The 14,790-nt window shown below is 45.3% G+C and overlaps 11 non-coding genes and 1 pseudogene across 11 annotated transcripts; all 12 read right to left on the minus strand.

The window, feature by feature from the left end:
- Nucleotides 1-364: 364 nt before the first annotated feature.
- Nucleotides 365-555, minus strand: LOC141233345 (U2 spliceosomal RNA). Its single transcript, XR_012299459.1, has one exon. It is a non-coding gene; the product is annotated as a U2 spliceosomal RNA (small nuclear RNA).
- A 1,115-nt stretch (nt 556-1,670) lies between these two features.
- LOC141233346 (U2 spliceosomal RNA) lies at nt 1,671-1,861 on the minus strand. Its single transcript, XR_012299460.1, has one exon. It is a non-coding gene; the product is annotated as a U2 spliceosomal RNA (small nuclear RNA).
- Nucleotides 1,862-2,976: 1,115 nt separating this feature from the next.
- On the minus strand, nt 2,977-3,167 carry LOC141233347 (U2 spliceosomal RNA). The gene has a single exon (XR_012299461.1). It is a non-coding gene; the product is annotated as a U2 spliceosomal RNA (small nuclear RNA).
- Nucleotides 3,168-4,282: 1,115 nt separating this feature from the next.
- Nucleotides 4,283-4,473, minus strand: LOC141233348 (U2 spliceosomal RNA). Its single transcript, XR_012299462.1, has one exon. It is a non-coding gene; the product is annotated as a U2 spliceosomal RNA (small nuclear RNA).
- Nucleotides 4,474-5,588: 1,115 nt separating this feature from the next.
- On the minus strand, nt 5,589-5,779 carry LOC141233349 (U2 spliceosomal RNA). The gene has a single exon (XR_012299463.1). It is a non-coding gene; the product is annotated as a U2 spliceosomal RNA (small nuclear RNA).
- A 1,115-nt stretch (nt 5,780-6,894) lies between these two features.
- Nucleotides 6,895-7,085, minus strand: LOC141233351 (U2 spliceosomal RNA). Its single transcript, XR_012299465.1, has one exon. It is a non-coding gene; the product is annotated as a U2 spliceosomal RNA (small nuclear RNA).
- A 1,115-nt stretch (nt 7,086-8,200) lies between these two features.
- Nucleotides 8,201-8,391, minus strand: LOC141233209 (U2 spliceosomal RNA). Its single transcript, XR_012299361.1, has one exon. It is a non-coding gene; the product is annotated as a U2 spliceosomal RNA (small nuclear RNA).
- A 1,115-nt stretch (nt 8,392-9,506) lies between these two features.
- Nucleotides 9,507-9,697, minus strand: LOC141233352 (U2 spliceosomal RNA). Its single transcript, XR_012299466.1, has one exon. It is a non-coding gene; the product is annotated as a U2 spliceosomal RNA (small nuclear RNA).
- A 1,115-nt stretch (nt 9,698-10,812) lies between these two features.
- On the minus strand, nt 10,813-11,003 carry LOC141233353 (U2 spliceosomal RNA). Its single transcript, XR_012299467.1, has one exon. It is a non-coding gene; the product is annotated as a U2 spliceosomal RNA (small nuclear RNA).
- A 1,115-nt stretch (nt 11,004-12,118) lies between these two features.
- LOC141233354 (U2 spliceosomal RNA) lies at nt 12,119-12,309 on the minus strand. The gene has a single exon (XR_012299468.1). It is a non-coding gene; the product is annotated as a U2 spliceosomal RNA (small nuclear RNA).
- A 1,115-nt stretch (nt 12,310-13,424) lies between these two features.
- Nucleotides 13,425-13,608, minus strand: LOC141233281 (U2 spliceosomal RNA). The gene has a single exon (XR_012299424.1). It is a non-coding gene; the product is annotated as a U2 spliceosomal RNA (small nuclear RNA).
- Nucleotides 13,609-14,402: 794 nt separating this feature from the next.
- On the minus strand, nt 14,403-14,494 carry LOC141233319 (U2 spliceosomal RNA; annotated as a pseudogene).
- Nucleotides 14,495-14,790: the final 296 nt, after the last annotated feature.

Raw genomic sequence — 14,790 nt, forward strand, 5'->3', positions numbered from 1 at the left:
TAGATGGTGTGTGTGCAACAATATACTGAAAGGTCAATTATATTGTGCAGCTTATCTCACCACCTGTAGTTATTTAGGTGAAAGCTCCAAAATGCTTGCCTAATATGTCTGTTTATCCAAAAGGAAGTAAAAAGGGAGAGCTAGAAAGATAGCATTGCATCACATTACATGGCAATGCAATGCACAGTTGCTGAAGTTGAACCAAAATGAGCTTGTAATCTGGCTTCTGCAACTTTGAACATGAAAAATCCAATGAGGAGAAGAAAAGCAAAGCCAAAGAGTCCATCCCAAAATCCGACAAACAAGCAAAATGAACAAAAAACATTGAATTCAATTCTTTCTGATTTTAGAAACTGCATTAAAGAAGGGGTGCACCGGTCCTGGAGATACTGCAATACCAGGTCAATGCGTGGAGTGGACAGAGCAAGCTCTTTTTCCATCTCCCTGTTCTAAAAATCCATTTAATATATGGTCCCCAGATAGGGGACGTATCAGATATTAAACTGATAAGAACAGATACTACACTTGATCTTAGCCAAAAGGCCGAGAAGCGATAACCAGAATTGGTTTCAAACTACGGAGCCACCCAAGGATCCTGAAAAGTCCATTTGTGGAGATGAGCTCCTGGACTCCCGTTAAGAAGACATGTTGTCAACCTCTAGATCCCTTACATGCCTGCACTTTTCGGCTTGCTGCTGCTGCAATCCACGCGTTTTAGATCTGCATATCTCCACCTCTTTAAACACAGCACCTTCACCCCCTGCTGTTCCCACCCGCCTCAACACCGTTGGAAGGGAGGAGAACCAATTAAGGCGGGGGGTGGGGTGGAACGAGCAGCTGTCTACCCTTAGCAGGAGGGCTCCTGATTACATACCTCTCCTGCTGCTGCTGCTGCTGGCTGTCCAGCAGCAGACTGAAGGTGGCTGCTGCTGTGCACAGGTATATAAAGGCTCAGAGCCTATTATGACACGCGCAGCCAGCGTTCCATTGCCACATTCCATCTACTGCAGGCAGGATACCTGGCTGGCTGAATGTCGCTGAGAAGCTCACAGAGACCGCCATAAGCAACAGTTTAACAGAATGCCACAGACTAATCAACCAAACTTTTTGGGTTGGGTTCTCTTTTATAGTCTGCAGGCATTAAATGAAAGAAGTCAGTGTTCCAGCAGAAGGAGACAACGTTTCAGAAAAGGCATTGTAGCAAACCAAAAAAGAAATTTTAAGCGCAGCAGAGTAACCAGCGCACATACCTGTTAGCTCAGGTGAGTTTAAAAGGCTGCTGTTGATAACAAGGGCATTTGCTAAATAGATGGTGTGTGTGCAACAATATACTGAAAGATCAATTATATTGTGCAGCTTATCTCACCACCTGTAGTTATTTAGGTGAAAGCTCCAAAATGCTTGCCTAATATGTCTGTTTATCCAAAAGGAAGTAAAAAGGGAGAGCTAGAAAGATAGCATTGCATCACATTACATGGCAATGCAATGCACAGTTGCTGAAGTTGAACCAAAATGAGCTTGTAATCTGGCTTCTGCAACTTTGAACATGAAAAATCCAATGAGGAGAAGAAAAGCAAAGCCAAAGAGTCCATCCCAAAATCCGACAAACAAGCAAAATGAACAAAAAACATTGAATTCAATTCTTTCTGATTTTAGAAACTGCATTAAAGAAGGGGTGCACCGGTCCTGGAGATACTGCAATACCAGGTCAATGCGTGGAGTGGACAGAGCAAGCTCTTTTTCCATCTCCCTGTTCTAAAAATCCATTTAATATATGGTCCCCAGATAGGGGACGTATCAGATATTAAACTGATAAGAACAGATACTACACTTGATCTTAGCCAAAAGGCCGAGAAGCGATAACCAGAATTGGTTTCAAACTACGGAGCCACCCAAGGATCCTGAAAAGTCCATTTGTGGAGATGAGCTCCTGGACTCCCGTTAAGAAGACATGTTGTCAACCTCTAGATCCCTTACATGCCTGCACTTTTCGGCTTGCTGCTGCTGCAATCCACGCGTTTTAGATCTGCATAACTCCACCTCTTTAAACACAGCACCTTCACCCCCTGCTGTTCCCACCCGCCTCAACACCGTTGGAAGGGAGGAGAACCAATTAAGGCGGGGGGTGGGGTGGAACGAGCAGCTGTCTACCCTTAGCAGGAGGGCTCCTGATTACATACCTCTCCTGCTGCTGCTGCTGCTGGCTGTCCAGCAGCAGACTGAAGGTGTCTGCTGCTGTGCACAGGTATATAAAGGCTCAGAGCCTATTATGACACGCGCAGCCAGCGTTCCATTGCCACATTCCATCTACTGCAGGCAGGATACCTGGCTGGCTGAATGTCGCTGAGAAGCTCACAGAGACCGCCATAAGCAACAGTTTAACAGAATGCCACAGACTAATCAACCAAACTTTTTGGGTTGGGTTCTCTTTTATAGTCTGCAGGCATTAAATGAAAGAAGTCAGTGTTCCAGCAGAAGGAGACAACGTTTCAGAAAAGGCATTGTAGCAAACCAAAAAAGAAATTTTAAGCGCAGCAGAGTAACCAGCGCACATACCTGTTAGCTCAGGTGAGTTTAAAAGGCTGCTGTTGATAACAAGGGCATTTGCTAAATAGATGGTGTGTGTGCAACAATATACTGAAAGGTCAATTATATTGTGCAGCTTATCTCACCACCTGTAGTTATTTAGGTGAAAGCTCCAAAATGCTTGCCTAATATGTCTGTTTATCCAAAAGGAAGTAAAAAGGGAGAGCTAGAAAGATAGCATTGCATCACATTACATGGCAATGCAATGCACAGTTGCTGAAGTTGAACCAAAATGAGCTTGTAATCTGGCTTCTGCAACTTTGAACATGAAAAATCCAATGAGGAGAAGAAAAGCAAAGCCAAAGAGTCCATCCCAAAATCCGACAAACAAGCAAAATGAACAAAAAACATTGAATTCAATTCTTTCTGATTTTAGAAACTGCATTAAAGAAGGGGTGCACCGGTCCTGGAGATACTGCAATACCAGGTCAATGCGTGGAGTGGACAGAGCAAGCTCTTTTTCCATCTCCCTGTTCTAAAAATCCATTTAATATATGGTCCCCAGATAGGGGACGTATCAGATATTAAACTGATAAGAACAGATACTACACTTGATCTTAGCCAAAAGGCCGAGAAGCGATAACCAGAATTGGTTTCAAACTACGGAGCCACCCAAGGATCCTGAAAAGTCCATTTGTGGAGATGAGCTCCTGGACTCCCGTTAAGAAGACATGTTGTCAACCTCTAGATCCCTTACATGCCTGCACTTTTCGGCTTGCTGCTGCTGCAATCCACGCGTTTTAGATCTGCATAACTCCACCTCTTTAAACACAGCACCTTCACCCCCTGCTGTTCCCACCCGCCTCAACACCGTTGGAAGGGAGGAGAACCAATTAAGGCGGGGGGTGGGGTGGAACGAGCAGCTGTCTACCCTTAGCAGGAGGGCTCCTGATTACATACCTCTCCTGCTGCTGCTGCTGCTGGCTGTCCAGCAGCAGACTGAAGGTGGCTGCTGCTGTGCACAGGTATATAAAGGCTCAGAGCCTATTATGACACGCGCAGCCAGCGTTCCATTGCCACATTCCATCTACTGCAGGCAGGATACCTGGCTGGCTGAATGTCGCTGAGAAGCTCACAGAGACCGCCATAAGCAACAGTTTAACAGAATGCCACAGACTAATCAACCAAACTTTTTGGGTTGGGTTCTCTTTTATAGTCTGCAGGCATTAAATGAAAGAAGTCAGTGTTCCAGCAGAAGGAGACAACGTTTCAGAAAAGGCATTGTAGCAAACCAAAAAAGAAATTTTAAGCGCAGCAGAGTAACCAGCGCACATACCTGTTAGCTCAGGTGAGTTTAAAAGGCTGCTGTTGATAACAAGGGCATTTGCTAAATAGATGGTGTGTGTGCAACAATATACTGAAAGGTCAATTATATTGTGCAGCTTATCTCACCACCTGTAGTTATTTAGGTGAAAGCTCCAAAATGCTTGCCTAATATGTCTGTTTATCCAAAAGGAAGTAAAAAGGGAGAGCTAGAAAGATAGCATTGCATCACATTACATGGCAATGCAATGCACAGTTGCTGAAGTTGAACCAAAATGAGCTTGTAATCTGGCTTCTGCAACTTTGAACATGAAAAATCCAATGAGGAGAAGAAAAGCAAAGCCAAAGAGTCCATCCCAAAATCCGACAAACAAGCAAAATGAACAAAAAACATTGAATTCAATTCTTTCTGATTTTAGAAACTGCATTAAAGAAGGGGTGCACCGGTCCTGGAGATACTGCAATACCAGGTCAATGCGTGGAGTGGACAGAGCAAGCTCTTTTTCCATCTCCCTGTTCTAAAAATCCATTTAATATATGGTCCCCAGATAGGGGACGTATCAGATATTAAACTGATAAGAACAGATACTACACTTGATCTTAGCCAAAAGGCCGAGAAGCGATAACCAGAATTGGTTTCAAACTACGGAGCCACCCAAGGATCCTGAAAAGTCCATTTGTGGAGATGAGCTCCTGGACTCCCGTTAAGAAGACATGTTGTCAACCTCTAGATCCCTTACATGACTGCACTTTTCGGCTTGCTGCTGCTGCAATCCACGCGTTTTAGATCTGCATAACTCCACCTCTTTAAACACAGCACCTTCACCCCCTGCTGTTCCCACCCGCCTCAACACCGTTGGAAGGGAGGAGAACCAATTAAGGCGGGGGGTGGGGTGGAACGAGCAGCTGTCTACCCTTAGCAGGAGGGCTCCTGATTACATACCTCTCCTGCTGCTGCTGCTGCTGGCTGTCCAGCAGCAGACTGAAGGTGGCTGCTGCTGTGCACAGGTATATAAAGGCTCAGAGCCTATTATGACACGCGCAGCCAGCGTTCCATTGCCACATTCCATCTACTGCAGGCAGGATACCTGGCTGGCTGAATGTCGCTGAGAAGCTCACAGAGACCGCCATAAGCAACAGTTTAACAGAATGCCACAGACTAATCAACCAAACTTTTTGGGTTGGGTTCTCTTTTATAGTCTGCAGGCATTAAATGAAAGAAGTCAGTGTTCCAGCAGAAGGAGACAACGTTTCAGAAAAGGCATTGTAGCAAACCAAAAAAGAAATTTTAAGCGCAGCAGAGTAACCAGCGCACATACCTGTTAGCTCAGGTGAGTTTAAAAGGCTGCTGTTGATAACAAGGGCATTTGCTAAATAGATGGTGTGTGTGCAACAATATACTGAAAGGTCAATTATATTGTGCAGCTTATCTCACCACCTGTAGTTATTTAGGTGAAAGCTCCAAAATGCTTGCCTAATATGTCTGTTTATCCAAAAGGAAGTAAAAAGGGAGAGCTAGAAAGATAGCATTGCATCACATTACATGGCAATGCAATGCACAGTTGCTGAAGTTGAACCAAAATGAGCTTGTAATCTGGCTTCTGCAACTTTGAACATGAAAAATCCAATGAGGAGAAGAAAAGCAAAGCCAAAGAGTCCATCCCAAAATCCGACAAACAAGCAAAATGAACAAAAAACATTGAATTCAATTCTTTCTGATTTTAGAAACTGCATTAAAGAAGGGGTGCACCGGTCCTGGAGATACTGCAATACCAGGTCAATGCGTGGAGTGGACAGAGCAAGCTCTTTTTCCATCTCCCTGTTCTAAAAATCCATTTAATATATGGTCCCCAGATAGGGGACGTATCAGATATTAAACTGATAAGAACAGATACTACACTTGATCTTAGCCAAAAGGCCGAGAAGCGATAACCAGAATTGGTTTCAAACTACGGAGCCACCCAAGGATCCTGAAAAGTCCATTTGTGGAGATGAGCTCCTGGACTCCCGTTAAGAAGACATGTTGTCAACCTCTAGATCCCTTACATGCCTGCACTTTTCGGCTTGCTGCTGCTGCAATCCACGCGTTTTAGATCTGCATAACTCCACCTCTTTAAACACAGCACCTTCACCCCCTGCTGTTCCCACCCGCCTCAACACCGTTGGAAGGGAGGAGAACCAATTAAGGCGGGGGGTGGGGTGGAACGAGCAGCTGTCTACCCTTAGCAGGAGGGCTCCTGATTACATACCTCTCCTGCTGCTGCTGCTGCTGGCTGTCCAGCAGCAGACTGAAGGTGGCTGCTGCTGTGCACAGGTATATAAAGGCTCAGAGCCTATTATGACACGCGCAGCCAGCGTTCCATTGCCACATTCCATCTACTGCAGGCAGGATACCTGGCTGGCTGAATGTCGCTGAGAAGCTCACAGAGACCGCCATAAGCAACAGTTTAACAGAATGCCACAGACTAATCAACCAAACTTTTTGGGTTGGGTTCTCTTTTATAGTCTGCAGGCATTAAATGAAAGAAGTCAGTGTTCCAGCAGAAGGAGACAACGTTTCAGAAAAGGCATTGTAGCAAACCAAAAAAGAAATTTTAAGCGCAGCAGAGTAACCAGCGCACATACCTGTTAGCTCAGGTGAGTTTAAAAGGCTGCTGTTGATAACAAGGGCATTTGCTAAATAGATGGTGTGTGTGCAACAATATACTGAAAGGTCAATTATATTGTGCAGCTTATCTCACCACCTGTAGTTATTTAGGTGAAAGCTCCAAAATGCTTGCCTAATATGTCTGTTTATCCAAAAGGAAGTAAAAAGGGAGAGCTAGAAAGATAGCATTGCATCACATTACATGGCAATGCAATGCACAGTTGCTGAAGTTGAACCAAAATGAGCTTGTAATCTGGCTTCTGCAACTTTGAACATGAAAAATCCAATAAGGAGAAGAAAAGCAAAGCCAAAGAGTCCATCCCAAAATCCGACAAACAAGCAAAATGAACAAAAAACATTGAATTCAATTCTTTCTGATTTTAGAAACTGCATTAAAGAAGGGGTGCACCGGTCCTGGAGATACTGCAATACCAGGTCAATGCGTGGAGTGGACAGAGCAAGCTCTTTTTCCATCTCCCTGTTCTAAAAATCCATTTAATATATGGTCCCCAGATAGGGGACGTATCAGATATTAAACTGATAAGAACAGATACTACACTTGATCTTAGCCAAAAGGCCGAGAAGCGATAACCAGAATTGGTTTCAAACTACGGAGCCACCCAAGGATCCTGAAAAGTCCATTTGTGGAGATGAGCTCCTGGACTCCCGTTAAGAAGACATGTTGTCAACCTCTAGATCCCTTACATGCCTGCACTTTTCGGCTTGCTGCTGCTGCAATCCACGCGTTTTAGATCTGCATAACTCCACCTCTTTAAACACAGCACCTTCACCCCCTGCTGTTCCCACCCGCCTCAACACCGTTGGAAGGGAGGAGAACCAATTAAGGCGGGAGGTGGGGTGGAACGAGCAGCTGTCTACCCTTAGCAGGAGGGCTCCTGATTACATACCTCTCCTGCTGCTGCTGCTGCTGGCTGTCCAGCAGCAGACTGAAGGTGGCTGCTGCTGTGCACAGGTATATAAAGGCTCAGAGCCTATTATGACACGCGCAGCCAGCGTTCCATTGCCACATTCCATCTACTGCAGGCAGGATACCTGGCTGGCTGAATGTCGCTGAGAAGCTCACAGAGACCGCCATAAGCAACAGTTTAACAGAATGCCACAGACTAATCAACCAAACTTTTTGGGTTGGGTTCTCTTTTATAGTCTGCAGGCATTAAATGAAAGAAGTCAGTGTTCCAGCAGAAGGAGACAACGTTTCAGAAAAGGCATTGTAGCAAACCAAAAAAGAAATTTTAAGCGCAGCAGAGTAACCAGCGCACATACCTGTTAGCTCAGGTGAGTTTAAAAGGCTGCTGTTGATAACAAGGGCATTTGCTGAATAGATGGTGTGTGTGCAACAATATACTGAAAGGTCAATTATATTGTGCAGCTTATCTCACCACCTGTAGTTATTTAGGTGAAAGCTCCAAAATGCTCGCCTAATATGTCTGTTTATCCAAAAGGAAGTAAAAAGGGAGAGCTAGAAAGATAGCATTGCATCACATTACATGGCAATGCAATGCACAGTTGCTGAAGTTGAACCAAAATGAGCTTGTAATCTGGCTTCTGCAACTTTGAACATGAAAAATCCAATGAGGAGAAGAAAAGCAAAGCCAAAGAGTCCATCCCAAAATTCGACAAACAAGCAAAATGAACAAAAAACATTGAATTCAATTCTTTCTGATTTTAGAAACTGCATTAAAGAAGGGGTGCACCAGTCCTGGAGATACTGCAATACCAGGTCAATGCGTGGAGTGGACAGAGCAAGCTCTTTTTCCATCTCCCTGTTCTAAAAATCCATTTAATATATGGTCCCCAGATAGGGGACGTATCAGATATTAAACTGATAAGAACAGATACTACACTTGATCTTAGCCAAAAGGCCGAGAAGCGATAACCAGAATTGGTTTCAAACTACGGAGCCACCCAAGGATCCTGAAAAGTCCATTTGTGGAGATGAGCTCCTGGACTCCCGTTAAGAAGACATGTTGTCAACCTCTAGATCCCTTACATGCCTGCACTTTTCGGCTTGCTGCTGCTGCAATCCACGCGTTTTAGATCTGCATAACTCCACCTCTTTAAACACAGCACCTTCACCCCCTGCTGTTCCCACCCGCCTCAACACCGTTGGAAGGGAGGAGAACCAATTAAGGCGGGGGGTGGGGTGGAACGAGCAGCTGTCTACCCTTAGCAGGAGGGCTCCTGATTACATACCTCTCCTGCTGCTGCTGCTGCTGGCTGTCCAGCAGCAGACTGAAGGTGGCTGCTGCTGTGCACAGGTATATAAAGGCTCAGAGCCTATTATGACACGCGCAGCCAGCGTTCCATTGCCACATTCCATCTACTGCAGGCAGGATACCTGGCTGGCTGAATGTCGCTGAGAAGCTCACAGAGACCGCCATAAGCAACAGTTTAACAGAATGCCACAGACTAATCAACCAAACTTTTTGGGTTGGGTTCTCTTTTATAGTCTGCAGGCATTAAATGAAAGAAGTCAGTGTTCCAGCAGAAGGAGACAACGTTTCAGAAAAGGCATTGTAGCAAACCAAAAAAGAAATTTTAAGCGCAGCAGAGTAACCAGCGCACATACCTGTTAGCTTAGGTGAGTTTAAAAGGCTGCTGTTGATAACAAGGGCATTTGCTAAATAGATGGTGTGTGTGCAACAATATACTGAAAGGTCAATTATATTGTGCAGCTTATCTCACCACCTGTAGTTATTTAGGTGAAAGCTCCAAAATGCTTGCCTAATATGTCTGTTTATCCAAAAGGAAGTAAAAAGGGAGAGCTAGAAAGATAGCATTGCATCACATTACATGGCAATGCAATGCACAGTTGCTGAAGTTGAACCAAAATGAGCTTGTAATCTGGCTTCTGCAACTTTGAACATGAAAAATCCAATGAGGAGAAGAAAAGCAAAGCCAAAGAGTCCATCCCAAAATCCGACAAACAAGCAAAATGAACAAAAAACATTGAATTCAATTCTTTCTGATTTTAGAAACTGCATTAAAGAAGGGGTGCACCGGTCCTGGAGATACTGCAATACCAGGTCAATGCGTGGAGTGGACAGAGCAAGCTCTTTTTCCATCTCCCTGTTCTAAAAATCCATTTAATATATGGTCCCCAGATAGGGGACGTATCAGATATTAAACTGATAAGAACAGATACTACACTTGATCTTAGCCAAAAGGCCGAGAAGCGATAACCAGAATTGGTTTCAAACTACGGAGCCACCCAAGGATCCTGAAAAGTCCATTTGTGGAGATGAGCTCCTGGACTCCCGTTAAGAAGACATGTTGTCAACCTCTAGATCCCTTACATGCCTGCACTTTTCGGCTTGCTGCTGCTGCAATCCACGCGTTTTAGATCTGCATAACTCCACCTCTTTAAACACAGCACCTTCACCCCCTGCTGTTCCCACCCGCCTCAACACCGTTGGAAGGGAGGAGAACCAATTAAGGCGGGGGGTGGGGTGGAACGAGCAGCTGTCTACCCTTAGCAGGAGGGCTCCTGATTACATACCTCTCCTGCTGCTGCTGCTGCTGGCTGTCCAGCAGCAGACTGAAGGTGGCTGCTGCTGTGCACAGGTATATAAAGGCTCAGAGCCTATTATGACACGCGCAGCCAGCGTTCCATTGCCACATTCCATCTACTGCAGGCAGGATACCTGGCTGGCTGAATGTCGCTGAGAAGCTCACAGAGACCGCCATAAGCAACAGTTTAACAGAATGCCACAGACTAATCAACCAAACTTTTTGGGTTGGGTTCTCTTTTATAGTCTGCAGGCATTAAATGAAAGAAGTCAGTGTTCCAGCAGAAGGAGACAACGTTTCAGAAAAGGCATTGTAGCAAACCAAAAAAGAAATTTTAAGCGCAGCAGAGTAACCAGCGCACATACCTGTTAGCTCAGGTGAGTTTAAAAGGCTGCTGTTGATAACAAGGGCATTTGCTAAATAGATGGTGTGTGTGCAACAATATACTGAAAGGTCAATTATATTGTGCAGCTTATCTCACCACCTGTAGTTATTTAGGTGAAAGCTCCAAAATGCTTGCCTAATATGTCTGTTTATCCAAAAGGAAGTAAAAAGGGAGAGCTAGAAAGATAGCATTGCATCACATTACATGGCAATGCAATGCACAGTTGCTGAAGTTGAACCAAAATGAGCTTGTAATCTGGCTTCTGCAACTTTGAACATGAAAAATCCAAAGAGGAGAAGAAAAGCAAAGCCAAAGAGTCCATCCCAAAATCCGACAAACAAGCAAAATGAACAAAAAACATTGAATTCAATTCTTTCTGATTTTAGAAACTGCATTAAAGAAGGGGTGCACCGGTCCTGGAGATACTGCAATACCAGGTCAATGCGTGGAGTGGACAGAGCAAGCTCTTTTTCCATCTCCCTGTTCTAAAAATCCATTTAATATATGGTCCCCAGATAGGGGACGTATCAGATATTAAACTGATAAGAACAGATACTACACTTGATCTTAGCCAAAAGGCCGAGAAGCGATAACCAGAATTGGTTTCAAACTACGGAGCCACCCAAGGATCCTGAAAAGTCCATTTGTGGAGATGAGCTCCTGGACTCCCGTTAAGAAGACATGTTGTCAACCTCTAGATCCCTTACATGCCTACACTTTTCGGCTTGCTGCTGCTGCAATCCACGCGTTTTAGATCTGCATAACTCCACCTCTTTAAACACAGCACCTTCACCCCCTGCTGTTCCCACCCGCCTCAACACCGTTGGAAGGGAGGAGAACCAATTAAGGCGGGGGGTGGGGTGGAACGAGCAGCTGTCTACCCTTAGCAGGAGGGCTCCTGATTACATACCTCTCCTGCTGCTGCTGCTGCTGGCTGTCCAGCAGCAGACTGAAGGTGGCTGCTGCTGTGCACAGGTATATAAAGGCTCAGAGCCTATTATGACACGCGCAGCCAGCGTTCCATTGCCACATTCCATCTACTGCAGGCAGGATACCTGGCTGGCTGAATGTCGCTGAGAAGCTCACAGAGACCGCCATAAGCAACAGTTTAACAGAATGCCACAGACTAATCAACCAAACTTTTTGGGTTGGGTTCTCTTTTATAGTCTGCAGGCATTAAATGAAAGAAGTCAGTGTTCCAGCAGAAGGAGACAACGTTTCAGAAAAGGCATTGTAGCAAACCAAAAAAGAAATTTTAAGCGCAGCAGAGTAACCAGCGCACATACCTGTTAGCTCAGGTGAGTTTAAAAGGCTGCTGTTGATAACAAGGGCATTTGCTAAATAGATGGTGTGTGTGCAACAATATACTGAAAGGTCAATTATATTGTGCAGCTTATCTCACCACCTGTAGTTATTTAGGTGAAAGCTCCAAAATGCTTGCCTAATATGTCTGTTTATCCAAAAGGAAGTAAAAAGGGAGAGCTAGAAAGATAGCATTGCATCACATTACATGGCAATGCAATGCACAGTTGCTGAAGTTGAACCAAAATGAGCTTGTAATCTGGCTTCTGCAACTTTGAACATGAAAAATCCAATGAGGAGAAGAAAAGCAAAGCCAAAGAGTCCATCCCAAAATCCGACAAACAAGCAAAATGAACAAAAAACATTGAATTCAATTCTTTCTGATTTTAGAAACTGCATTAAAGAAGGGGTGCACCGGTCCTGGAGATACTGCAATACCAGGTCAATGCGTGGAGTGGACAGAGCAAGCTCTTTTTCCATCTCCCTGTTCTAAAAATCCATTTAATATATGGTCCCCAGATAGGGGACGTATCAGATATTAAACTGATAAGAACAGATACTACACTTGATCTTAGCCAAAAGGCCGAGAAGCGATAACCAGAATTGGTTTCAAACTACGGAGCCACCCAAGGATCCTGAAAAGTCCATTTGTGGAGATGAGCTCCTGGACTCCCGTTAAGAAGACATGTTGTCAACCTCTAGATCCCTTACATGCCTGCACTTTTCGGCTTGCTGCTGCTGCAATCCACGCGTTTTAGATCTGCATAACTCCACCTCTTTAAACACAGCACCTTCACCCCCTGCTGTTCCCACCCGCCTCAACACCGTTGGAAGGGAGGAGAACCAATTAAGGCGGGGGGTGGGGTGGAACGAGCAGCTGTCTACCCTTAGCATGAGGGCTCCTGATTACATACCTCTCCTGCTGCTGCTGCTGCTGGCTGTCCAGCAGCAGACTGAAGGTGGCTGCTGCTGTGCACAGGTATATAAAGGCTCAGAGCCTATTATGACACGCGCAGCCAGCGTTCCATTGCCACATTCCATCTACTGCAGGCAGGATACCTGGCTGGCTGAATGTCGCTGAGAAGCTCACAGAGACCGCCATAAGCAACAGTTTAACAGAATGCCACAGACTAATCAACCAAACTTTTTGGGTTGGGTTCTCTTTTATAGTCTGCAGGCATTAAATGAAAGAAGTCAGTGTTCCAGCAGAAGGAGACAACGTTTCAGAAAAGGCATTGTAGCAAACCAAAAAAGAAATTTTAAGCGCAGCAGAGTAACCAGCGCACATACCTGTTAGCTCAGGTGAGTTTAAAAGGCTGCTGTTGATAACAAGGGCATTTGCTAAATAGATGGTGTGTGTGCAACAATATACTGAAAGGTCAATTATATTGTGCAGCTTATCTCACCACCTGTAGTTATTTAGGTGAAAGCTCCAAAATGCTTGCCTAATATGTCTGTTTATCCAAAAGGAAGTAAAAAGGGAGAGCTAGAAAGATAGCATTGCATCACATTACATGGCAATGCAATGCACAGTTGCTGAAGTTGAACCAAAATGAGCTTGTAATCTGGCTTCTGCAACTTTGAACATGAAAAATCCAATGAGGAGAAGAAAAGCAAAGCCAAAGAGTCCATCCCAAAATCCGACAAACAAGCAAAATGAACAAAAAACATTGAATTCAATTCTTTCTGATTTTAGAAACTGCATTAAAGAAGGGGTGCACCGGTCCTGGAGATACTGCAATACCAGGTCAATGCGTGGAGTGGACAGAGCAAGCTCTTTTTCCATCTCCCTGTTCTAAAAATCCATTTAATATATGGTCCCCAGATAGGGGACGTATCAGATATTAAACTGATAAGAACAGATTTTTTTTTTTTTTTTTATCGAAAGCCCGAATTCGTGTACAAAACCCGAGTGCGCTTAAAAAAGTGACAAGTGCCACAAAAAAAATGCACTAGGATGCTGGTCTTCTTGAAACCCTCTCCAAAAGGAGAAGGGTCCCCCAAACCATTCCCCGTCCCTCCGAGCCAAAAGGCCACAGCGAGGAACAGGGACAAAAAGCCACCTCCAGCCGAAGCCAGAGGCGACCCAATCTTACCCCCAGCACCTGCCCGAGTTCTCACCCGAGCAAGGCACTGGGAGCCAAAGACTGTGCTCCCCTCCCAGAAGAGGGGAGCCAACAACGCTCTCCTCCCGAAAGAGGAGAGCCAGGGGGGTTCAGGGGGGAGCGGAACCTGATGGCCACACACTCCCCCCCTAGACCTGCCAAGAGAGGAACCCGTAAGGGAACCGCATCCCGACAAAATCCTAGTAGGACGTGACACACGTGAATAAGTGGACACACAGTGACAAAGAAATTAAATAAATAGTGAAGGTTTCACAGTATAATACTGCCCGGACCTTCGACCGGGAATTGAAAAATTCCCCATCCTAAGGCCAGAAGGCCCGGAATAAGGGTGTGTGCGAAGAAAGAAAATTTGAAGTGCTTGTGCAAATGTGCCATAAACTCAAGTGGGGTTCCCAATCCCAGTGAGTTAAGGCACCCCAGGGTCACCACTCCTGGGGCACTTCACACTTCGGGCTTTCGATCTTCCCCGGCCCAATGGCGTCGATCCTGGGGGGCCATGCTTTCCACCAGATGACGATATTAGCCACCTGGCGTACTAACAAGCGCCTAAACCCCAGTGTGCATAATGTATCAATCTACTAGGGCGGCCAACATCCAAAACCGCCTTTTCGAAAGATACTACACTTGATCTTAGCCAAAAGGCCGAGAAGCGATAACCAGAATTGGTTTCAAACTACGGAGCCACCCAAGGATCCTGAAAAGTCCATTTGTGGAGATGAGCTCCTGGACTCCCGTTAAGAAGACATGTTGTCAACCTCTAGATCCCTTACATGCCTGCACTTTTCGGCTTGCTGCTGCTGCAATCCACGCGTTTTAGATCTGCATAACTCCACCTCTTTAAACACAGCACCTTCACCCCCTGCTGTTCCCACCCGCCTCAACACCGTTGGAAGGGAGGAGAACCAATTAAGGCGGGGGGTGGGGTGGAACGAGCAGCTGTCTACCCTTAG

This window comes from Phyllobates terribilis, unplaced genomic scaffold (genome assembly GCF_046119375.1).
Source record: "Phyllobates terribilis strain yellow unplaced genomic scaffold, ASM4611937v1 Scaffold_572__1_contigs__length_1044912, whole genome shotgun sequence".
NCBI classification, from domain to species: Eukaryota; Metazoa; Chordata; class Amphibia; order Anura; family Dendrobatidae; genus Phyllobates; species Phyllobates terribilis.